Source organism: Balaenoptera borealis, assembly GCF_965194805.1.
Source record: "Balaenoptera borealis genome assembly, chromosome: 5".
NCBI lineage: Eukaryota > Metazoa > Chordata > Mammalia > Artiodactyla > Balaenopteridae > Balaenoptera > Balaenoptera borealis.
In genome coordinates this window covers 133810208-133834950 of record NC_138862.1, presented here as the reverse complement: position 1 = coordinate 133834950, position 24743 = coordinate 133810208, and the positions used below count along the sequence as shown (strand labels likewise).

Sequence of the window (24743 nt, the reverse complement as noted above, 5' to 3'; positions counted from 1 at the left end):
CACACTGAGTAGGCTAAGTTATAGCCTTTCCAATGACCTGAGTGGTCAGCTAGGACCTCTGGCTGAAAGGAAACAGTCATTAGAATATGCATTCACGGCATTACCCCATTACAAGCAAGCAGGTCATGCTTCTCCAAAAGTATCCTCCTCTCCCTTCTCTGTTGTCTATTCCTGACTCTCAAGATCCAAACCTAGTAGACTGAAGGCAGATAATGTAGGATTGAAGGGAGCTTATGGTCCCTAATAACAATCCACAAAACATGGCCTTAAAGAAAGATCAAAAAAAAAAGAAAAAGAATATGTATGTGTGTATAACTGAATCACTTTGCTGTACACCGGAAACTATAACTGAGCAGGACCCTATGGAGCCTTCCTGGGATGGACCTCTCCCTCATATCCTCTGCTTTAACTCCTCTCTGAAGTACCTAGATAATGGTATCTGATGTATATTTCCTGAGTTTTTCAGATGCTGAAAACTACCACCAAATGGAAGAAACGAACTACTAGATGATCATGAGAACATAGCCCCCAGACATTCTGGTGTCTTAAGGATTGATCACCATCAACCAATCCGAGAATTGTGCACGAGCTGATCCCATATCCTTGGACACCCCTCCCTCACCTGGCTCTTAAAGATGTTTTGCAGAAACCATTTGGGGAGCTCAGTTTGGGGGACATGAGCCTCCTATCTACTTGCTAGTCCCTGCAATAAACCTTTCTCTGCTCCAAACTCCGACGTTTTGGTAGTGTTTGGCCTCACTGTGCTTCCAGCATACGAACTTGCGTTAAGTAGCAAAACTAACACAACATTGTAAATCAACTATACTTCAATTTTAAAAAAAAAAGAAAGAAAGAAAAACCAGGAGGTGAAGGAGTAGCATCACCAAGAGTCACACAAACTAAATATCTCAAAACAATTTTCCATTTCTCTCTCTCCCTTCTCCCTTTTCCCTTCCCAAACCCAGGTCTGCCATGGCACACACCTCTCCAAGCACATACCTCATCAAGTCCTGCTACACATTCTACTTCCAAAATGTTTCTTACTCCATTAACCTATCTCATCCAACTGGCCAAATCTAGATTCTCATTCATTAGTTATTCATTCATTTGCCCAGCAAATACACCTCTTATATGCTAAGCATGGTAGGGAGTATTAACCTGGGGGAAGATAGTTCATTAAAGAATGTCCTCGACCTCTGGAGACAACCTCAGTTTGATCACCACCACCTAACAGGTCTCCTGGCTTCCCTTCTCACCACTGTAAACCATCTTCTATGAAAGATTATTATCTTCCTACTCAAATAATAATACAAAAAAGCACTAGACTTCTTGAAGTACTCAGAATTCCATGCATATGCAAATATCCATGCCTTTGCTGTTCTCTCTTGATTAGACTCCCCTTCTAACCTGGAAAATTTGAGATTTAAAAAAAATAGATAGATAGATAGATAGATACATACATACATACATACATACATAGATACATACATAGATACATAGATAGATAGATAGATAGATAGATAGATAGATAGATAGATAGATAGATAGATAGATAGGTAGATAGATAGATAGATAGATTTGGTCATTCAGATGACTAAAGTAAATTTCTCATATATGTTTGGTCTTCCTCCAAGTTTTCTGTGTCACAGCTCCCCAAACCCTTGGAACACCCTCAGTGTTAGGAGTGATAAAGGTATCGTTTTTTTATGTTAATGAGGTGAATTTTGGAAAGCACATAAGGGTGGGGGCTGGTTGCCAGTAGAGCCAACCCTGTGATTAGAGGTTTGGAACTCTCAGTTCCACCTGGGATTTCCAGGGAGGGGAGAGGGGCTGGAGTGGAGTTTAGTCACCAACGGTCAATGGTTTAATCAATCATGCCTATGTAATGAAGTCTCCATAAAACCCCAAAAGGACAGGGTTTGGAGAGTTTCTGGGCTGGTGAACATGGAGATATCTATGGGAGAGTGGCCTTGAGTGCTTTCGCTATACCTTGCCCAATGCATCTCTTCCATGTGGCTGTTCCTGAGTTATATCCTTTCATAATAAACTGGTGATCCAGTAAGTAACATTTTTCTCTGAGTTCTGTGAGCTGCTCTAGCAAATTAATGAAACTCAAGGAAGGAGGGGGTCATGGAAACCTCTGATTTACAGCCAGGCAGTTAAAAGTACAGGTAAACAACCTGGACTTGTGTCTGGCATCTGAAGTCCAAGGAGGGGGTTGTTGGAACCTCCAGTCTATAGCTAGTTGGTGAGAAGCACAGGTGATAACCTGGGCTTGCGAGTGGTATCTGAAGTGGGGAAAGGGGGCAGTCTTGTGGAATTGAGCCCTCAACCTCTGGAATTTGATGCCACCTCCAGGCAGAGAGTGTCAAAATTGAGTTGAATTATCAGACACCAGCCAGGTGTCCTTGTTGATATGGGGAAGGCCCCTGCCCCGCCCCACACACCCCCACTGCCACACACACACATGGGAACTGGACCCAGGAACACCATTTACTTCAAGTCACTCTTCAAGGCCCTGCCTTAGTCTTAGTTCCCATAGCAAGTTGTTCACGCTTCCATTATGACTGTTCTCACAATGCATTGTGGGTAGTTGTTTCCTTCTGTTTCATCCATTAGACTAAGGGCCTCTCAAGATCAGAATTTTACCTTTAATTTTATTTCCCAGTGCCCACCCAACAAGTGCTTGGTGCTTAGCAGATGCTCAGTCAAGGGTAGATGATGAGATATATTTCCCTTTCCCTCAGAATTTGTTACATGTTTCAACAATTACTCTAACAGCCAACTCTCTGAGGGTTACAATCAATCCATTGCTTTATTTTCCATTCAGTATTTGATCTTCGCTCAGTTCCTCAGGGCCCAATTCTCATGCTATGAACAACAACAACAAAAATGTGCTAAGATGCCCCAGAGCAAAGTACATACCATCCTTCTGAGTGACAGCCACATAAGGATGAACATATATTAGAAGTACATCCCAAATAGTCCCTCCTTCTCTTTCCATTCATTCACTTTGCTGTACACCTGAAACACTGTAAATCAATTATACTTCAATTTAAAGAAACAATATGTATTGAGCACGTAATATAGGTAAGGTACAGTTCTAGTGTGTAAATACACTTTCCTAAGAGAGAGAGAATAGCTTTCAGTAGATTCAAAAATTTTAAGAACCACTGTTCTAAAATCTGCTTGGAACAATATATATTTATACCTGAACAAATTCCAAGACTTTGCTGTTTGTATGTAAAAGGAACCCTTATTCTTTTAAAGATGTTTCCTTTTACTAGAGTATAATAAACTCTACAAAGATACTGTGTTCTGATTTTTTTCTTTCTCTCACAGACCAAGAACAGTGCCCTGAACATGGTGAGGCCTCCATAACTTACCATTCATATCAATGCACTTCAGAGCACAAGTCAAAAGAGAAGCAAAGTACCTTATTAAGATGAAAGTTGCTGCAAAATACAAATAGTTATCAAATTCTCCTCACTTCCTTTTGTCTGTTCTTGTTCCTCAATGATATGAATATGCTTGGTAAGCACCATGTCAAAAAGAGTCTGCCCTTTGGAATCTGACCCAAGGACCTGGGTCCCAGACCCTCCTCTACAAGTATCGGCTGTGACCATGGGCAACGTGCTTTACCTCCATAGGCCTGTTTTCAACCTATAAAATGGATTTTTGTTAGATTTCAGTGAAACATGCCTGGCAGAGTGCCTGCCCCAAAACACATGCTTGTGGTCATAACCAGTGCTCCTCAGCAAGGGTTACCCATTCTTCCTTCTCCCAGGAGAACTCCCTGCCCTCTTCAAACTGGGTGCGGCCACATAACTTGCTTTGGCTAGTGAAGTGGGAATGGAAGGCCTCTCTTTCACACTGAATGAAGTTTTAAGAACCAGATGTGAGCTGCCATTTCTCTTTCCTGAAGCTCTGGAGATGGTGGGAGCACAAGCTATGTAAAGCTCCAGCTATTGTGTGTCTCTGAGTAACTTCAGTGAGTGGAGATACCCCACACACACATAGAATAGCAGGAAAAAAAGCTTTTGCTATGTGAAGTCACTGAGATTTGGGGTTTGCTACAGCAGCATATTCCAGTGTATTCTGACCAGTACTATGTTTACTAATATTTGTTCCTTTTCTGATTGTCTCATTACCTGTACATTTCCTTGCTGCATTTTTTTCCTTAGAAATTAGTGTAATCACTCTGACATGAATAAAATGTTTATGTTTGTTTTCTAATGGAACATCTGGGCAAGGAGCATATAATTTATTATAGTTTCTTAAAATTAAACTTTTATTTAAAAACAACTTGAGGTGATGAAGATGATCATGTTTCCCCAGGCTGAACCTTCCCCAGGCTGCACCTTTCCAGGCTGTACAGTCCTCAGGCTGTACCTTCTCCAGGCTGCATCTTTCCCCAGGCTGCACCTTTCCCCAGACTGCATCTTTCCCCAGGCTGCACAGGTTAACTGGTGATGCTGCTCTTTACTTCTTTCTCCATTTCCAGAATTCAAAATTCATCCAGAATCAACAGTTTCACATTAGACTCAATTATCTGGCTAGATCACTTACAACAGAACTGTAAAGTTAAAGTGGTATGTGTTAGTATATGTGTGTATGGGGTTTGATGGAGGGTTGTTGCTACCTCCCGTTATTAATGTGGACATAGAGGGTAAGGGCGTTTCCTAAATATCTATTCCAGCTTAACAAACTGCCTCAAAACTCAATGGGTTAAAACAATAACCATTCATTGTATACCACTGGTTTTGTGAGTTGGAAATTTGGGAAGGGCTCTGCTCAGTGATTCTTCTGTTCCATGTGGCATAGATGAGGCCACTCACTGGTGTTTATCTGGTGAAGAGGCTGGTCTAGAGAGTCCAAGGTGACTTCCCTTACATGTCTGGCACCTTGGTGGGGATGGCTGGAAGAGGGAGGCTCATTTGGATATGTTAAATGCAGGGCCTAGTCCAATATGGTCATATCAAGGTAGCTGGACTTCTTAGGTGGTGAATCAAAGTTCTCAGAGCATTCCAAGGCAGAATCTGCAAGGCTTCTTAGGACCTAGCCTTAGAAGTCCCAGAGCTTCACTTCTGCTGAGATTTACTGGTGAAAAAAGACCATGTCCAGCTGATATGGAATTAGATTCTGTGACTCAGTGGAAGGACAAACAAAGCATTTGTAATTATACTTATTATACCATGAAACAGCAACCTCTTGACTGTTTCTCTGATTCCCCAAGATATGATTAGATTCAAAACCCCCAGTAATGACATTAAGCTTTGATGAGCAAATAGTAATTTCCTTATATGAATTTAAATGCTTTCCTTTTGGCCCCAGAGGGTCATCTGGATTCACTTACAAAAGTCGTACTATGCTAGATTTGTCCTTGCCCCTGAAGATGCATCTCCATGCTTTACACGCTGCCATTTTTCCTGGGAGTCTGACCTGTGTGGGCTACATGAGCAGCTCCCTGGCCCTCTGGTTTCACATCAGAAGCAGTCAACAGGAGACACTGGCAGGGGAGGAGGAGCAAGGGTGTTATTCCCAGCTTCCTCCCTTCTGGAGCACTGTGGTTGGTCCTGTTCTCTAGCTGAGCTAAAGTCATAGCTCCTATAAGCATCCCCTCTAGAATGACAGGTGGTTTCTCTAGTCCCAATACCCACCTCCCCCATTCCTCATCCCTTCAGGCCTCAGAGTGACAACAGCTTCAAGATCAATAAAAATAAATGCAACTCAAAACTAAGTCTATTTGAGGTCTCTTTGGGGTACTATTGAGTAAAAAGTATATTCTTAGATTAATCTTTTTAATTGAACGTTAAAATATTTCTAATGAAATATCAATGAGAAAATTACTGTTGAATTTGCTTCTTGAATTGACCCTATGTCCCAAAGCAATGGCAACAAAAAGTTGAACAACAGACTAGAAGACTGGAAATATTTTCTCACTTGGACTAGATGATATGAAATATTCCCTCAGACGACAGACCTGAAATATCTTGCCAAGTAATCCCAAATTTCAGTTTTGACTGTTGGAATCAATTTAACTTACCAAATATTTATGAAGCAGTATTTGCTGAGCACACAATGGAATCACTTACTTGCCTGTCTCCCACTAGCCTGTGGACTCCTCATGGCCCAGGATGGGCTCTTGTTTGCCTTAGTGCCCCCTTCATTCAGCTCCATGCCTGCCACTCTGTAGATGTTTAATGAATATTGTGGATTGAATGGACAGATGTTTGTGGAGTGAAAGGGATGAGAGGCCAGCAAAGCACATTTACTTAAGAGAAGAAAATGCACATGACAACCAAAGTCAGAATTGGGAGTAATGAAATTTCTTATTTTTCTATCCTAGGAAGATAAAAAAATGAAAGTACAAAAAGAAATGCCTATCCTATCAGAGGACAGTGAACACTGTTCTCAGAGACTCTGAAGTCAATAAAAAGACTAAGGGCCATACATCAAACCTCCCTTGGCAAACAAATGTCTTGCTGCCACTAACAAGTACACACTCCAGTAGGACAGAAAAGTCTACAGCTCTCTGCCTGGTGAATCCCCCAGGTTCAGCTAGTCCACTCAGAACCTCATCAGAGCATTCAGAACCACAGTTTCTTTGTCTGAGGTCAAGTAAGTGCACATAGCTAGAATAGATGTCAGTCCCCAGTGACATCTGGTTCCCTTTTAAATAAAGAGATGGCATTACTGTGGACAAAGAAGACTAGCCTTCCCTGTGAGAATTCCATGAGAGAAGCACTTCACCCCACAGGAGGCTGCTGCTGTCATGGAACAAAGGATGTCCCAGGCCTCTGAGAAGAATCCTTTAACAGTGTCAAAGGACCAGGACGTAGAAGAGGTGACAGTGCGGAGGAGTCCAGATGGTACTGAAGACTCAAACCATAAACAGTCCTACTTCTGAAGGTAGCTCTGGATTCAGCCAGTGGTGCTCTGGGTTCTCGCCCTGCCTTTGTCCCTCCCTGCCCAGGCCATCATTTCTAGGGTTCCACTTCGTCCTCCATAAAGGGGAGTGTGGAAGCAAATATTCCCAATGGACTCTTTCCAGCTCTGCCATTACTAGATCACAGGTTCCAAAGAAAGCCTGGCAAAAAGCACTAATACAATGAATTTTACTCTTAATCTTTCCCTGAACTCAGCTTTCTAATATACTTTATTTTTTTTCTCATATACTTTTTTTAAAAAGGGAGTTAGAAAATAACAAACGTCCACAACTCAACTCAGGTTTGGTCCCATCTTCTCCCTCTCACATGTACATACCCACCCTGACTCATCTCCTGGCTCCAAAACTCCAGCTGGTTGTAGTAGCAGAGTGTGACTGAGCACAAACTCTCAGCACATCCAGTGGCTTGGAGAAAAGCCACTTCATGTAACTGATTAGTGGTATGATGGCCACTTCAAAAGCTACCAAAACCTGAATTTAGGAGAAGGAGGAAAGGCTGGAAGTTCTCAAATGTGTTCCGGAAGATTTTCAGGTTATCTCAAAGAACTCCTGTGACTTCAAGCTTCCACTCAGACTCTGTTCTATGGACTTTATTATCTTTTTTCTTCTCCCCAGAGCCCATCTAAATGTAGGATGGAAAAAAATGTCAATTCTTCCCAATAAAAATTAAATGTAATAACAGAAATATGATGATGATGATGATGATGATGATGATGATGATGATGGTGGCGGTGGTGATGATGGTGGCGATGACATCTGACATTTATGTAGCCCTTAGTGTGGACCAGGCACAATTCTAAGTGCTGTACATATATCAATAAATTTCTTCTTCAGTACAACCCTAAATGGTAGAGACTATTATCATCCCCAATGGCAGATAAGAAAGCTGAGGATCAAAAAGTTTAAGCAATTTTCTCAAGGTGTCCCAGCCAGTAAGTGGCAGAGCTGGGATTCAAACCCAGGTAATTGGACACCAGAGTCAATGCTTGCAACCCAAAGAACTACTTCTCCCCACATGGGAATCTAGTCCAGAGAAATCTGGAAGGTGTATTTTGAACAGTTATCACCATGGAGGAATGAGTGTGACTGTTTATTTCTAAGGTCAATTTAATCTGCAGATCTATTTAACAATTACCTGAGAAGAGCAGATATGTCACAAGCACTTATCTTGTCAAAAGAAATTGGTTCACAGAGCACAGCATTGATTTTTTTTTTTTTTACCCTAAGAATTCAGCACAGATTAGCAAGGTGCCAGGCCACAAATGTGCATTCTCTGGGCTCTTTACCCTGCCTATTCGAAATATATTATCCTAAACTACAGGGCCAGACCAGTTGCTTTGAATTACCATGGCAACCAGTGTCAGTGGAGATGCCCCCATGTAAACAGACAGAAGAAGGATAAATACTGCTTGTGATAGAAAATGGGTATTTGGAGATAATCTGTCCTGTGGGAGATCTTTCACTTTAGGAAGAAAAACATCCTTGCTTTTGTCAGAACTTTCTTTTCTCAAATCTTCTTAATGTAGTTGTTTCTTTTTTTCCTGCATGGAAGAGGTTTGAGAGAGTCCTTATCTTCTGCTTCCCTTCACAGCCATACATTGTAAAATCTATGCGTGTGCATATATAGGTGTGTATATGCTCCCATTTGTACACACATATACATATATGTACATGGTGTGCATATACATATACAGTAAATGCATATGCATATACATTCATAACATGCACATTCAAGTGCAGACGCATATATCATGACTTCCCACTTTCCTTTCACCACAGCACTCTCAGTTCATGATTCTGACAGATGTCTGTCCACCTGGAGGCAGACTCAGCTGAGAAAGGACACCAAGCAGCATTTACTCTTCCCTGACCACCATGAGAGAAGGGCCACATGGATGTGATCTGATTCATTAAGGTCACCACTGGCTCTTCCCCTCCCCCACACTATGTCAATAGGACCAGGCCTGGCTGCCCACTATGCCCCTATCACGTAAGCATCTTCAAAAGCAATACAGGAGAGAGAAAGACAGAGAACCATCGTTTTTCCCCCAAAGTTATATCATTATTTTTTAGTAATGATTTTGAAATCATCATCAAATTGAGATGGGGGCCTCAGAGAAGTTGGCAAAAATCTCTCCTGCAAGACAGAACTGCCTGTCAAATTTTAACTAGGCTCCAGAGGTTGAGTGGGATGGTGTCTAAATGCCCCTTTCAACTGGGTCAAGAGAACCCAGTCAAGGTCATGAGGAGAAATAATAAACAATAGGAGAGTCAGCCTACAAGAAACAGAGAGACAAACATGGGAGTTTCCATGGGGTAGTAGAAAAAGCCCTTGGTGGTGAGCTGGGAGGTTCTGCCCCTCACTGGATAAGTGACTCAGGCATGAGACTGACTTTGCCTGGATGTCCAGTCCCTCCACACAGAGAATGAGGGCTTGGGCTCCACTGCCCCATTGTCTATCCCACGGCCAAAAGCCCAGGCTTCTGAACTATAACAAGCCTGCCTGCCACTGGCTCCAACCTCTTCAGCCCATTTGTCTCACATCCAGGGGCATCTACTCACACTATTTCTGCGGGCCCTGAATGTCTTCACTGTAGAAATAACACCCTGACATCTACATCTATGAAGGGAAAGGCAAGGAAACCTGAAGAATGAGGTGGCTCTGTACCTGTCGCCATCCCAAAGTACTTTGTAAAGTGAGGAAACCAGGGTGGTGGAGAACTGTATTTCTTAATGATTCTGTTTGAGTATACAAATAGTTACACACATATCTGCATGCGAAGACATTTATGTCTAGTATGCATAGAATTTTATCTGACAAGTATATACATGGTTATGAGGCATACAAATAGGGACAATCACTACAGCATGACTTTAACCGTCAAAATGAATGAATAAATGAAATAACTGAAATGACCACTGACAAAGGACAGGCAAAATAGATTACAGGGACTTCCCTAGTGGTCCAGTGGCTAAGACTCTGTGCTCCCAATGCAGGGGGCCCAGGTTCGATCCCTGGTCAGGGAACTAGATCCCACATGCCACAACCAAAAGATCCCGCAGGTGACAACAAAGATCCTGCATGCCGAAACTAAGACCCGACGTAGACAAATTAATTAATTAATTAAAAAAATAAAAAATAGATTATAACTTATCCATACTATGCATCTCTGACAAAGGATAAAGTAGACTTATGGATGTTGATATAGAAAGACCTCTAAAATATATTGTTGGGTGAAAAAAAACTTAATAAGCTGTCACTATTAGTCTTTTTAAAAAAGAGAATGCTCTCTCTTCCTTTCACTCTTCCCTTTCCCTTTCCTATGTAACATTCAATCCTTGAAGTATTTGTAGAAGGATCACAAGTAATCCTAATTTGGGAGTGGGGGGGAAGCATTTAAAAGTTCAAAATATACAGCAAATTCTTGCTAAGTCTACCACCTAAATATTTACCTAGTTACAATTTGTTCAGTAAGTGAAAAGCAATACCTTGTATACGTGTAGAATTTAATTCATAAAGTGGTGGACACGTTGAGGGCAAAGAAGCTTCCATCCAAATCCAACATGATCATTCCTCGGATTTGAAAACAAGGAAGAAAAAAGTTATTTAAGTATTTGCCCTGGATTCTTCTCCTTCATGTCTGATGAGCCAAGGAAATATTCCAGTATGTCCGAGAGACTGATATCAATACTGTCTTCCAGGAGGAAACTGAACAAGGTAGTTGCAGCCACACTCTCCACTGAAGCCAAGAGCTGCACAGAATCCTCGGAACCAGCTGATTTACATCAACGTGTCTTACATGTCGCTCGAGAGTCACTATGTATTCAGGACACAAATCGCTGAATTTGGAAAATCACTGATTTGGAAGATAAAACCAATGAGGCAGTTAAAGATATTACAAAATAACTGTCTCATCTTTCTGTCCTTGTTTGTTGAAATCAGCATATCTATCACTTCAACAGAAGCATCTGGGGTCAGGAGTCTGGGTTGGAAGGGAGATTTACTGTTATAGGGTTTAATTTTTTTATATTATGACCATGGTTTACTTTTCCAATTAAAAAATGGTTCATATAAAAACAATCAAACAAATGAAAACCCAACATTGACAACAAAAACTTTGATAAAGTTCACCTAAGCTATTTTCGCTTTTAGAGATCAGCCTATGTGTGGCCATTGGGGTCTGAGACACTCTAAGAAAAATAAGTTTTTTGGTTCTTTGTTTTTTGTTTTGTTTTGGTTTTGTTTTTTTAAAGAAAGTGCAGGAGGAGAGTAGGAGAAGAAAAAAGAAAAAAGAAATCTGTCCCCCTGAAATAGTCTCCTGAAATGAACGTCACAATTGTATCCAGCATCCCAGGCTGCACAATATCCAAGAGGAAGAGTAATTAAGGGAAGCTCAAGGGGGGAAAAAAATCATATAAATGATCAAGGAAATTACTTCTGAGTTAGAGCCAAAGGAAATGACCTGGTTGTGTAATGGCTAGTGAAGGATTTGGCAATTGGCTTTAAATGTCTGAAAGGAATAAACATCCAACACTAAAAAATTAATAGGTAATAAAGGAAAAACATTATCATTTCTGATAAACCTACTTTAGGTGAAACTTACTTCATTCTTTCCCACAAAAGTCTTTGTAAAGTTAAAAATCAGCTATGAACTAATTCTATCCAGTATTCAAGGATCCTGGACTTCAAGCGAAGGAACCACAGTGAGAGGAGTATAGAGACAACAGTCTCCTGTTACTTACAAGAGCAAGACAGCAGCAGAGACTGGATGATAAGCTCTACTGTCCCCAGAATTTCAGTTTAATTGTTTAATAAGTTGATAAGTCCTGGGAAGTAATCTTCACCACATGGGCTGATGATTAATTCAAGCAAGATACCATTTTGTTTTAACAGCAATAACTAGACAGAGTAATAATTAGCCACCACAACACCCTCTCCTTTCAGGGCTGTGAAAAGTAGCACAAGTTAAGAGAAGCTCACACCTCAGTGAGGACCTGCAATTAAGGTGACATCCTGTGCTGAATAGCCAGTCAATCCATATTTGACAATAAATCACCCAAGGAAGAAAACACCTCCTCCCTGATCTGCCACACAGAAACCACAGCGATGCCATTTAGTTTCAGGCATCTCCTCTAGACGGTTCTTTAAAATGTCCATTGTTTGATCACTGAAAGCTCTAGAAACTTTCTACATAAACATCCCTATGCTTCATTTACCAATGGAACCTATGAGATAAATTCTCTTATCACTAAGACTTATCCATTCAGATCTCTTAACAATTAGCCATTTTAAACGAGTGAAAAGTCTTACATATATAATGTGATTTAATAAAAACACTTGCAGAGATATAAATAAAGTGTCACAGAGATAAGTGAGTGAAAATACCAGAATTCAAAAGGGTCCAATCAGAAAAGGGAACCTTCCCACATTGTTGGTGGGAATGTAAATTGGTGCAGCCACAATGGAAAACAGTATGGAGGTTCCTTAAAAAACTAAAAATAGAGTTGCCATATGGTCCAACAATCCCACTCCTGGGCATATACCCAGAGAAAACTCTAACTCAAAAAGATACATGCACTTCATGTTCATAGCAGCACTATTTACAATAGCCAAGACACGGAAGCAACCTAAACGTCCATATATAAAGAAGATGTATATATTTTCATATATATATATATACACACACACACACACACACACCCTGGAATATTACTCAGCCATAAAAAAGAATGAAATAATGTCATTTGCAGCAACATGGATGGACCTAGAGATTATCATACTAAGTGAAGTCAGACAGTAAGACAAATATCATATGATATTACTTGTAACTGGAATCTGAAAAAAATGATACAAATGAACTTATATATAAAACAGAAACAGACTGACAGACATAGAAAACAAATTTATAGTTACCAAAGGGGAAAGCAGAGGTAGGGATAAATTAGGAGTTGAGGATTAGCAAATACAAACTACTATACATAAAACAGATAAACAACAAGGTCCTACTGTATAGCACAGGGAACTATATTTAATATCTTATAATAACATAATGGAAAATTATCTGAAAAAGAATATATATATGTAAAGCAATTATACTCCAATATAGATGTTTAAAAAAAAAAAGAATATATATATGTCTAAATCACTGTGCTCTACACCAAAACCTAACACAACAATGTAAAAACAATACATTGTTTTTACATTGTAAAATACAGTACATTGTAAAAACAATGTACTTCAATATTTTAAAAATGCTAAAAAGTCAAAGGAGTCCAATCAATCTGCAGTTATTCACTGCACATATTCTATGTACTGGATGCAAACATATGCAGGTCCTTCTACTCACAAAAATGAAGTGTCAGCTTTAGAAAGTGAAGTCACATAAAAGGAGTAATTGGTTTATCAAATATAATTATTACAAACAATTATTATAAATAACTTTTTATCCCCTTTGCCATGATTGAAGTTTATGGTTAAAGGAAGATTGTAACTTCCACTTTGTGTACTTTGTTGCCAGGATCATTGGTGGTCTATTATTAGTATTTGCTCATGTGAGTTGTTTGTTTGTTTTGTTTATGTATAAAAAATTCTATTGATAGAAAAAAGAGGAAAGACCCAGATTTATTTTCATATATATATGCAATATTCAATAAACTTCAAATTGGCTTATAATAAAACTATTATATATGTACTATATATGAAACTATCTAGAAATATTCTGTATACATTATCTTTATGGATACTCTGAAATTTTATGCTTATGCTGAAGTTATAGATATGCTGATTTGAGCAAACCGTCTTAAAGAAGAAAAAGATGATATAATTATTTCCTAGTATCTTTAATTTGTGTCATCATTTTTGCTTTCTAAAGAATCTCTCCAAATTTTTTTTTTATTGAAACTAAAAATATTGTAACCACATTAATATTGAATAATATTTTTGGTGAGCATTAGATTTTCTAATTAAAAACCACTAACCTATAAATATCTAAATTTTCAGGTACTTAAGTTTAGAGTCTTGGGAATTAACTCTAGTTAACTCTAGATTACTCCATATTTGTCTAAATTTATTTTTTAAAAAATAAAGATATAGTATTTTTTCTCTAACAGTAAGTCCATCCTTAAAATGTATACAGTTTTGCACTGCAATTCAAAACACAGAATCTGATGTGATTACATTTACATCATACTGAGATTGTTTAATTGCTAGAATGCCACACTGCATCTTTAAAATATATACATATTATAAGTTCCTTGCTCCCATGTGGAGCTGCAAGAAAAAACTTACATTGGACAAGCCAATTTATAGAAAAGGAGCTCTTTAAAGTTCAAAGCATGTAGTAAATTCTTGCAATTCCAAAGTCTTCCACCTAAATATTTACCTGGTTAAAATTTGTTCAGTAATTGAAAACCAATACCTTATATAAATGTAGAACTTAATTCATAAAGTGATGGACATGTTGAGGGCAAAGAAGCTTCCATCCAAATCCAACATGATCATTCCTTGGATTTGAGAACAAGGGGGAATAAAGTTATATAAACATTTGCCCTGGTTTCTTCTCCTTCATGTTTGAGGAGCCAAGGAAATATTCCAGGATGTCAGAGAGACTGATATCAACACTGTTTTCTAGGAGAAACTGAACAAAGCAGTTGCAGCCACACTTTTCACTGAAGACAAGAACTGCACAGAATCCTTGGAACCAGCTGATTTACATCAATGTGTCTAACGTGCCTCCAGAGAGTCACTATGTCTTCAGGTCACAAACTACTGCAATGCTGTGGATACAGGAAAAATACAAGGTAACTCCGAAGCTCTACAGGGAATTCAGGAATCCTGCCCAAAGAAACCAGAAGCACCTTGCTCCGGTGGCTGATGGAGACTTGGTCCCTCCAATACAGACCTCAGCATACGAGACAACCCCTTTTCAAAGCACTATTCCCTGTGCTCCTCACCACAAGGAATTAACTAGGCAGGTAATTCTTCCCCTTCAGCAGAGATTCAGGGAAATTTTGCTCCTTTCAAGGCTACAAAAATAGTTTAAGTGACTGAGTCAAGACTCCACAAAAGTCTCCTAACTCCTCATCCTATGGTCTTTCTACTGAGCCATGCTGCCCCTAGACGAATCTATGCTTCAGCATATTAGAGCTGAATGGCTATATAGTACTGTTTCCCATCACTACAGGATGAAAAGTAAAACTGTACAAGGGTTTTCTGTGTGTGTGTGTATGTGAGTGTGATTTTAATTCACACCAGCAGTAATGTTTGTGCCTACAAAAAGAAATTAAGCCATGAGACTATTTGTGACTAATACAGCTAAAACAAACCTTAGGAGATGAATCAATGCTTCTCTGACTATATTATCCTGCCTTTCTCAGAGTAATGGATCAGAAAAACAACATTCTGCTATAGGAAGCTTTCCCATACACGGCTACTACTATTGGGTTGATGGATTAATACCACAGCTTCCTCTACCTTCTAATGGGACAAACCTGAGTTATAACTTCTACATTGTTTCTCAGATTCCCCAGTAAAATTAAGTTCCAATTGCTAACATGTAAATTTGCTTCACAATTGCACCTTTATTGGTTTCCAGCTCTTCCCTGTCTCCCTTTCCCACTCCTCACCCACCAATATTTCCTAAGATCACCTCTCAAACTACTTCCACCCAAATCCTTGTCTCAGGGTCTGTTCCTGGGGACCCAGCCCATGACAATGAGTAAAGTTTGACTATGTGTCAGGTTTGAAGCCTACTGCATTGCCTGTTTTTCCTTAATTAATCCTCACAACAATTCCACAAAGGATTTTTCATTCATTTTACAGATGAGGAACACGAAACTTAGAGATGTTATAATTGGCCCACAGTCACCCAGTTAGGAGTAGAAGAGCCAAGATTAAAGCACAGATCTATCTGACTTAAAAAGTCTTGTTTTTAACCACTAAGAATCATAAATCCTTTATCAGTGTTACCCCACAGGTTTACTTACAAAATATCTGCAAAATATCTTGAATCACTTTGTAATCAGTGGCATTCAATGATCAATAGAAACCAGATAAGTCAAATGTTGGACAACCCCAAGAGAATACTAGATGCAACGAAAGACCTTAAGTGAGGTACAGTAATGAATGTTCTCACTGACTTCTGCTCTGTTATTCATGTACTGATGGCCTAAATAAGACCAGACAGTAGTGACCCTGGAAGCAGGCATCTAAGGATTTCCAATTAAGCTGGATGGAAGAAACACGATAATCATGCCCATCTTTTTATACTCCCAAAGCAGTGGATGCGCTGCCAATATTACTTAAACATATGATTAATTGCCAAATGGTAAGTTAGGTGTTGGCAGAAATGAAAGCTTGAGTGGATGACGGGAACCACTTCCTAACTACTTTGCCTATATTAAGGGAATATGTGATGCAAACCAACTCTCCAGGAGGGGACTGGGGAGGAAACAGAACCTGACTGGTAGTGTTTGCCCATTTCTGTGGTATAAAGACTCCCATCATGGCCAATTTCAAATTACCAACATGTCGTCCTTGAATGCATAGTTGGAAAGAGAAGCACAAAGTCTGCCTTCACAAGCCACTATGAGCCAGCTCCAGCATACCACTGCTCCCGTGGGATGATGAAAACACAAGCCAAAGGCTTAAGTGTGTCTTCTCTAGGTTCTAGAGAAGGTGGGAGATGAGAAAAGCAGTTAACTGAGAAAGCAGACAAAATCTGCTCTGGGTGAGATCTGCTTCATTCTGAGAGGTAATGACTGTTCTTTCCCAGCATGGATTAAAGAGGCAGGGAGCTCTGGTTGATATAGGATTTAAGGACATACAGAGCGGTGTTCAATTTTGGCTGCAAGTTAGAATCCTTTGAGGGTTTTTTTAAAAATTCTGCTGCCTAGGCCTCATCCAAGGCCAATTACATCAGCATCCATGGGGGTGGTACCCAGGCACCAGTGGTCATCAATGTGCCATCAGGGGTGAGAACAAAGGCTCCCTAGAAATGCTTCTCAAAGTTGAACATGCAAGTTTTGTGGGTGGGTGTTTTGTGAAAATGCAGATTCTGAAAATGTTAAGTGAAAAAGAGTGGTACTTTATAAGTCCAAGAATGTGAAAAGCTAATAAGCTAATTAATAGAAAGAAGTAAGACTAGTGGTTACTTCTGAGAGAGTACTGACTGAAAACAGGAAGAAAGAAACGCTCTTGGGTGCTGGGAATGTTCTACCTCTGATCAGAAGTGGTAACACAGTTAATACATTAGGTTGTGCAGTTAAGTTTAGTACACTTTACATATTTTACTGTATATATGCTATACCTCAAAAATTAAACAGTGGGCCTGGGGGGTAAATGCAGAATCTGATTTAGTAAGTCTGGGTGAGTCTTGAGATTCTGGATCTAATAAGCTCCCAAGCAATGTTGATGCTACTTGTCTGACTCTCAAGGCTCTCAGCTAGAGTCAGAGTGACTTAAAGTCAATGTGCTACAAATGTTTACCCAGTGCCCATGTGTGCCAGGCACAGGGCTGGGCCCAGTTGGTATGAACGACAGGCCCATGGATGTGTCTCTGGCATATGCTGTCCTTGAAGACGTCACAGTCTACTGAGGTCCAACAATTCATACAAAAAATTCACTCACTGAAAAAAATATCTCAGTGAGTCTCTGCCATGTGCTATAAGCAAGCACCTGTTCCCCCTCCCCAGAGTTTATAGATATTAGACCAGAAAATGCTCATCCTAAATATTTACTCATCCTAACTGGCAAAAGTGTTATAAGACCAGGGTGAAACTGAGCTGCAGAAAGAAGGCCAGTATGGTTGTAGAGTGAGGAGTGATGGTCAGCAGTAAGCAGTGGGTTTGCTGACGCATGCAGAGGCCAGAGAAAACAGGGCTTGTGAGCCACAAGGATTCTGGTCTTTATCTGAGGAGCAATGGGAAGCCTTTGAAAGGTTCTAAGCTGGGGGATGGCATAATCAGATTTGCATTTTTAAAAAGATCACTCTAACCAGTGTGGAGAACTGTTAGAGGGCAGCCAGAGAGAAGGCTAGTCTAGTAGACCAAAGGAGAGGTGATTTTAGCTTGGACAGTGGTGACAACTGTTGAAACAGAGATGGTTTACAGATATTTATGTTGGAACATGAGCAGGTCTTCATGACAGATTGACTATGAGGGTGTCAAAGATGAGTCTGAGTCTTCTCATTTGCACAACTCTAAAAATTGGGGGGTCATTTGCAAAGGTGGGGAACACTCTCCCTTTTATTTTCATATTTTCAAGGCTTTCCAGGATAATCCCAATTTCATGCAAATTTATTCTTTTCCAGTAAACATAGTTTACCAATATAAGACTTTTCCTAGAAATAAGTCCACAAAATTAAAAAAGAGCTTGACAACAATGGCATCTCTTTTCCATTGGTCAGCATAGTTCTTTCCCTATGTGACTGGCCTCACACAATAATGGATCACTCTAACGCCAGGTCCACTTATGTTTCATTGTGAATATAAAGTCCCCAAAACTCAAAAACTGGATCCAAATAATCCTTCTCTTTGTGTCTCCCTTCCTTCTTCCCTTTAGCACTCATAAACCAATAGCTGACTACTGTATATGGAGACACATGCTTAGGAAATTGTTTATAATTGTGTGCTCTGCTGGCTTGCAATGTGTTGAATTTACTTGCCAGAGTAATGTATTTTTTTACATGTAAAACAGTGCAGTTTTTCTCCAGCTTCATTGAGGTACACTTGACAAATAAAAATTGTACATATTTAAAGCATACAGCATGCATTTTTAAAGTACATTCGGAGCCCACTTCCTGGATGAAAACAGGTACCTTGCAAAGGTGATAATGACCATGAATTCTAGGAGACAAGCTGCAGACCTGAGTACATTACTGTGCATCCACTTTTGGTGGCTATTGAGATCAGATTCAACACAAAAACATGGGAGTTTAGAGTTGACTGGGGTCGCTATAGGTCAACTAAATGGCCCTAAAAGCACACAGGCTTGTTTCAGTCACAAAATGCTGCTCTGGAATATAAAATGTTGTTTCCATCAATCATTGTGGGTGCAGCACCAGAGGCTTTGGTTACAAATACACTTACCTTAAAAATACTTCTTGAGCACCAACAATGGCTAAAACACAGCACAAATTTGGGGACCCATAAACCAAGAGTCCTATACTCATTAGAAATGTAATTTGCCAGGTAGACAGACACGGTAAGAAGAACAGATAATCCAAACAGAATGAAAGTAGTGCTAAGAAGAGAGGGAGGCAATTTTTGTGAAAGGCAGAGGAATGATACATTTTCTCTTACAGGAAAAGTATTATAAAGACAATGAAATTTGACGTAGTGGTGGCTGAGAAATAAAACTTCAACAGGCAGAGAAAGCCTATCCAGCCTAAGATAATACCATGTCAAAAGCATCGAGAAGCAAAACTGCACTTAGATTTTGGGAAACAGGTGGTAGTCTGTTGTGAAGTTCGGTTGCCCTGGAGTGGGTAGGATTAGACTAAGCATGGAAGGTGCAGAATCCTGGGCAAAAGAGGCTGACATGAAATGCATGGGGCTCTAGGAAGACACTGAATGTTCTGGAGCACAAGGGCTGTTGGATAATGGGAACAACACAAATATTGAATTATTGTGAATTTTTAGTCAAAGTCCATATTCTCTCCAGTTGAACTGTGATGCTCATGGTTTCACTGATAACTTTGTATACGAAAGAGACATTTAAAAATCACACATCTTCATTTATCATTTTCTGCTTATCATACAAGCCTCTAGAGACATATGACTAAATCTCCAAGAGAAAAAATTTATCTATATTCACGTTTCTTAAAGAAAAGATAAGCATCCATAGGACTTTTTTGTAAAAGAAGAATTTCAATATCTAAATTGTGATTGTACATGCCATAGAAAGGTTTTGTTTTTTGTTTTTCCCTAAATACTTCTCAGTTTGAGGGCTGAGGTGAGTTTTGAGTTTTACCCAATTTTTTAGTGACTAAGTCCAAATCGCCATTATTGAACAGAGGGAGAATAAATGTTATACATGTGGAGCAAATGTTGTTTTAAGTTTTTTCCCTTTAAAATCCCCCAGCAAATACAATAACAATTATTCAAAGCTTTTCAAGGACATATCCAATGAAATATGTAACAGAAATGTTACTTGATGTTATAACATGATGCCAATACAGAATGAAATATGAAAAGAGTTGAGCTTATTTTCTTTGATCTCATAATAAATATCTGATTTGGAAACTTATATTTCAAAAATGGATTCAAAAAATCACTAGTGACCCTTTCTCTTTTGCTCCCAGTGTAATTTATTTGTCTGGGATATTCATTGATAAAGATAGAAAAGAAGTATATGGGAGGCTGACAAGCTGATGGAGGATAAAGCACATGGTAGGGCTGGAAGAAGTTCCTGACAATGGCTCTGCAGAGCTGTAAGGGACTGCATGGCTGTGTATTAAGAGGTGGTGGGTCCACACAAAAATGTCTGCTCTCTTCCACCTCAGTGATGTGAAAGTATCACAGGTGGTGCTACAGTTCTGAAGGGAGAATACATTTGCTGTTTCCTTTGCTATGTGAAGCTAAGTAGATTGCCACACGACACCCAGGTTCAGGACCTTTTTAAAACTAGAGCCCAGAAAACCTGTGATTTTTATTTCATGTTCAGCAACATTTTGAAAAGGCAAAAGACAGTCACAAGAAATGCTGTTAATTAGAGCTATTCAAGCGTGGGTTGCCTGGGCAGAAGACACCCCTGTTTTGTTGCAGGAGTGGTAAGAGATGGCATAGTTCAGAGAGTGGTGAGCCAGAGGTCTGGCTGTCACTGGCATGACTTTATCTGAAGTGGGGGTGTCTGGGTAAATGCTGACATCTCAAGTGCCTCAGAAGTAGAAACAAAACCCTTGGGTAGAAGATGAGCCCTAGAAAGTTTCTAATCCACAGAGGAGAGTCTCTTTTTTCAGTAACTGAAAATAATCACCTGAAGATATGTTAATAGGGCGCTCAATTTAAGACACCACTCTTAGATCTGCTTTAATTATTGCTTGAAATAACATTCCTAGCTTTAAAAGAACCAGTAAGGCACTCTTATTCAACAATCATACTAGCGATCTTTGCTAGTGCAAAAATTCCAGAAAGGAGAAATAAAATGCATACAGATTAGAAAGAAAGAAATAATGCTGTCTCTATCCTTGGACAAAATGACTGACTATGTAGGAAATCCCAAATGTCTACAAAAAAGCTATTGGTACTAATAGTGAGCTTAGCAAATTGCCGATACAAAGACAATATACAAAAAACAATAGCATGTCTATGTACTAGCCATGGAATGGAAAATTAACATTTTTTAAAAAGTACTATTTACAGTGGCACCAAAAACATGAAATTTAAATCTAGCTCCTTGCTTCTCAAAGTGTGGTTTCAGACCAGCAGCAGTGGCACTATCTGGTAGCCCTGTCCAACCAGAACCTGCATTAACAAGATGCGCTAGCAATTCAATCCACGTACACACTAAAGTTTAAGAAGCACTGCGTTCGTGTGACTTTCACCTTCAGCACTTCCCCAAACAAATCACCCTTATCCAAAGTCTTTCCCCTTATTTAGCAGCAAAGTGCATGCAAAGGAAACAATTAAATTATTTCAAAGGTGTGTTTATTTCTTTGGGAGAGCCCTGTGTAATGGGCCCTAAAGCCATCTCTAAGGTCTGAATAAACTAAAGGAAGTAATTAGCTTAATTAACACCTACTCCTCCCAAAGGACCTAAACTTTGAGAGAGTAGCATATGGGGACAGGGAGATAAACAGATGAAAACATTTTTTCTATAATGAAACTCATTTTAGAGAAAAGCAGCTAATCAATGTTAAAAGAGAAGAAGGGATTTAACCAAAAGCACATGCTGCCAAATGATTTTTTAATAAAAAGGTAAGTCTACTGCCCTCCTTACTGTTCAGCTTTTAAGATGCCACTCACCCTTCCCTCCTACCTCACTGAGTAATTTCCTCTAAGGTAGTTTTTAATTTATTTTATCTGTTCCCAAAGCAGAATTTACACACACACACACAGCTGTTCTTTTGAGGGAGTTCCAACACATGACTATTTCCCGGGTTGAGCCAGGTCTGAGATATTTCTGTAAAATTACCAATAGTTTCCTTAGGTTTGTGTGTGTTTTATTTCTGAATCCAATACCCAGGCCTTTTCTCCTCACGGATCTCTGAACGATACCTCCCCCTTCAAGGTTCTGTAGAGGCCCTTGGCCTCCCATAAAAGGCTCTGTAGACTTCATCCAGGTTGAAAATCCTCCTTGATTTTCCTTCAGAAAGTCTATTTACAAAGCAACAGAGCAGGGTGTGGCATAATGGATCCTGATGCCCGCGCTTTCTTGACGACATCAGCAAGATGTTTCAGGGTAAGAGAAGATACCATAAAATTAGACCATTCTGGAAGGAACCCAGTCTCTGGAAAGCTGAAGAAGAACTTGTACAATGAGGGGAGCCAGTGAGAACCATTCAGCTCAGCGACTGCCAGCCTCCTTTGTGGACCCATTCCTGAGACATCACCTGAGCTTTCTGAGCACTTACTATTAAATAGTCCCATAAGCCGTCACCTCAACAATATCTCTAAGAGAATCGCAATTCCCCACTTCACCATATTTAATAAGCAAGGACTCAAAATTTGTGATATTTGATAATGTAAATGAAATATTACAGAGAAACATTCTACAAACCACTGGTCAGTAAACTCTGTCACTTCCACATGTGTTATAGTTGGGACTCCAGGGCTCATGTCACAGAATGTGGGAGAAGTGTCGTTCCCATCCAACATCTGACATTCATTAGCATGCTCCATTTTTTAATACACTGCTGACCAAATCAAACAGCTTTCTCCCCTCTGAAAGAAATTGACTGTGACTCATCCATTTGTACAGGACACCACAAAATGCTCTCTGTGTTTTGAAGGAATTAAGTGCCTGATTTAATCCACGTGTCTTCCTCTGGAGTTTTAATTATTCATTTCTCCATGAGAGCAAAAGGTTGGACGCCTCAGGTTATTTATAGCTGGGCGACTGTGGAAGAACACAGAGTAGGAGGAGAGAGAAGAGAACCAGAGGAGAAATTCCATTAAAAATAAAGTGAACTCAGGCAGGAAGGCAGGAGGGCTCGAGACGAGAAAGTCAACAAGCAGGAGGGAAAGGAATCGGTGCACGAGGTGAAGGCAGAAGAAGATGAACTAGAAGGAGAAGCCCAATGACATCATTGTGAAATGGGGAGGGTAATAAGGAGAGGAGGGGAGCAAGCCCGACAAAAGGCACACCAGCAAACCTCATACCAACAGGGGGAGTATTTAATGCTCCCCACACTTCAGTCATCACCTCTCAGCTCAGCCAGCACCTGCCTGCAGAACCCAGGTGTGATCTGATCAGATCTGTCAGGTGGGTTATGTATGAAAGAAGATCTCATCAGTTCATAATGACTGGAGCATCCCCAGCCTCCTGGGAGTGCACTCTTACAGCTGTACAAGGCATGATCTGGTTTCTGAGTTAGGAGGTGGGATAATGAAGCCAAGGCCACATCTCTTTGGAAAAGTGTCTTCCTGTCCGGAAATGGAACAGCCTGAATTTCAGGAGACCTGGAGGGTTTGCACTAGCATTCTTGAAATATTCTAAAATGTACAAAGCACCTGCTTCAAGAATGATGGGGATCTACATGCTGGTGATGAGAATGACTGGGTTACACCAAGAACCCTTAAATGGAAATAATATACAGGGAGAACTCTGGGGTGAGGGGGGTCATCATCAGTGCAGACACTGGCATTATGACCAGAAACACCTCCAACTCAAGTATGGTTAAGAGTCCCACTCTCCACCGTGGTTCCAATGTAACCTATTTTCACATCAAGGTCTCTGGATTCTAGCATGCCTCCAACTATCTAATTTGCCTGCCTGAAAAAAATTTCCCTGGATATTAAGTCTGTTTTTAACCAACAGTGTAAAGGGCAGGCCACTCATGAATAAAATTTTCAGACATTCTAACAGCTACTGTTAGCCTAAAGACTGAAACAAATTTTACAGATCAGATTCTGCCCAAACAGTTCCCCTCCCCCACCCAGTCCCCAATGCACAGAGGGGTCTTCACATCTGAATATGCTTAAGGCTACAAGCAGGAGACCGCAGGGGACTCCTGAGAAACGATCCACTTGAGGATGTAACATCTCATATTCATTTAGTTTTCTTTTATCTGGAAGCGATCTGACCTTGATAAAGTCCCTAAAATTCTCTGTGCCTTATTTTTCTTTATTTATATGAATAAAAATGAAAGATCTGGCCTAGAAGAGAGAAAATGTGCATATTTATAGATAAAAATAACCAAAGCTTCAAGGACCCATAGCCAGGATTAGTGGAACTAACATACAGCCCAGTATCTTTGATTTTAAGCACAGAGCCAGAGCTTATTTTTTTAATTGAAGTATAGTTGCTGTACAACATTAGCCAGAGTTTCTTTTATTACATGCAATATGGAGAACATTTCTACAGGTAGGGAAATTCTTTTTAGGTGGAATGTCCAGTATGGTCACAGGTATGAATATTAAAAAGTTAGGTTAATGACAATAAAGTGGAGAGATCTGACAGGAACTTGAATGCTAAGCCAAGGTGTTAACATACATGATCTTGCAAGCAGCAGAGAAGGGCAGAAGTTTCTGAGGAAGAGAGTGACTTAATGAGAATGTGTTTCATGAAAAGCGATTTAAATTTCTCGAGTAACGGTGATATCAGTGACAAAAGTAGGAACATTAAGAAAACGGC

General features: G+C 39.8%; 1 protein-coding gene and 1 pseudogene across 4 annotated transcripts in view; one reads left to right on the top strand and one right to left on the bottom strand.

The window, feature by feature from the left end:
* Nucleotides 1–24743, bottom strand: part of CPNE4 (copine 4) — a 611710-nt gene that overhangs the window by 524483 nt on the left and 62484 nt on the right. Inside the window, exon 1 of one of the 3 annotated variants that reach the window (XM_082392745.1) lies at nucleotides 10439–24535. The exons of the other annotated variants lie outside the window; for them this stretch is intronic. The gene's annotated coding sequence lies outside the window, so the exon portion shown is untranslated. Of the gene's footprint in view, nucleotides 1–10438; nucleotides 24536–24743 lie in introns of those variants that run through there. 3 annotated transcript variants of the gene reach the window in all.
* The window catches only part of LOC309629539 (armadillo repeat-containing protein 1 pseudogene), a 150674-nt pseudogene that overhangs the window by 115514 nt on the left and 10417 nt on the right, over nucleotides 1–24743 (top strand). The gene's annotated exons all lie outside the window — the stretch shown is intronic.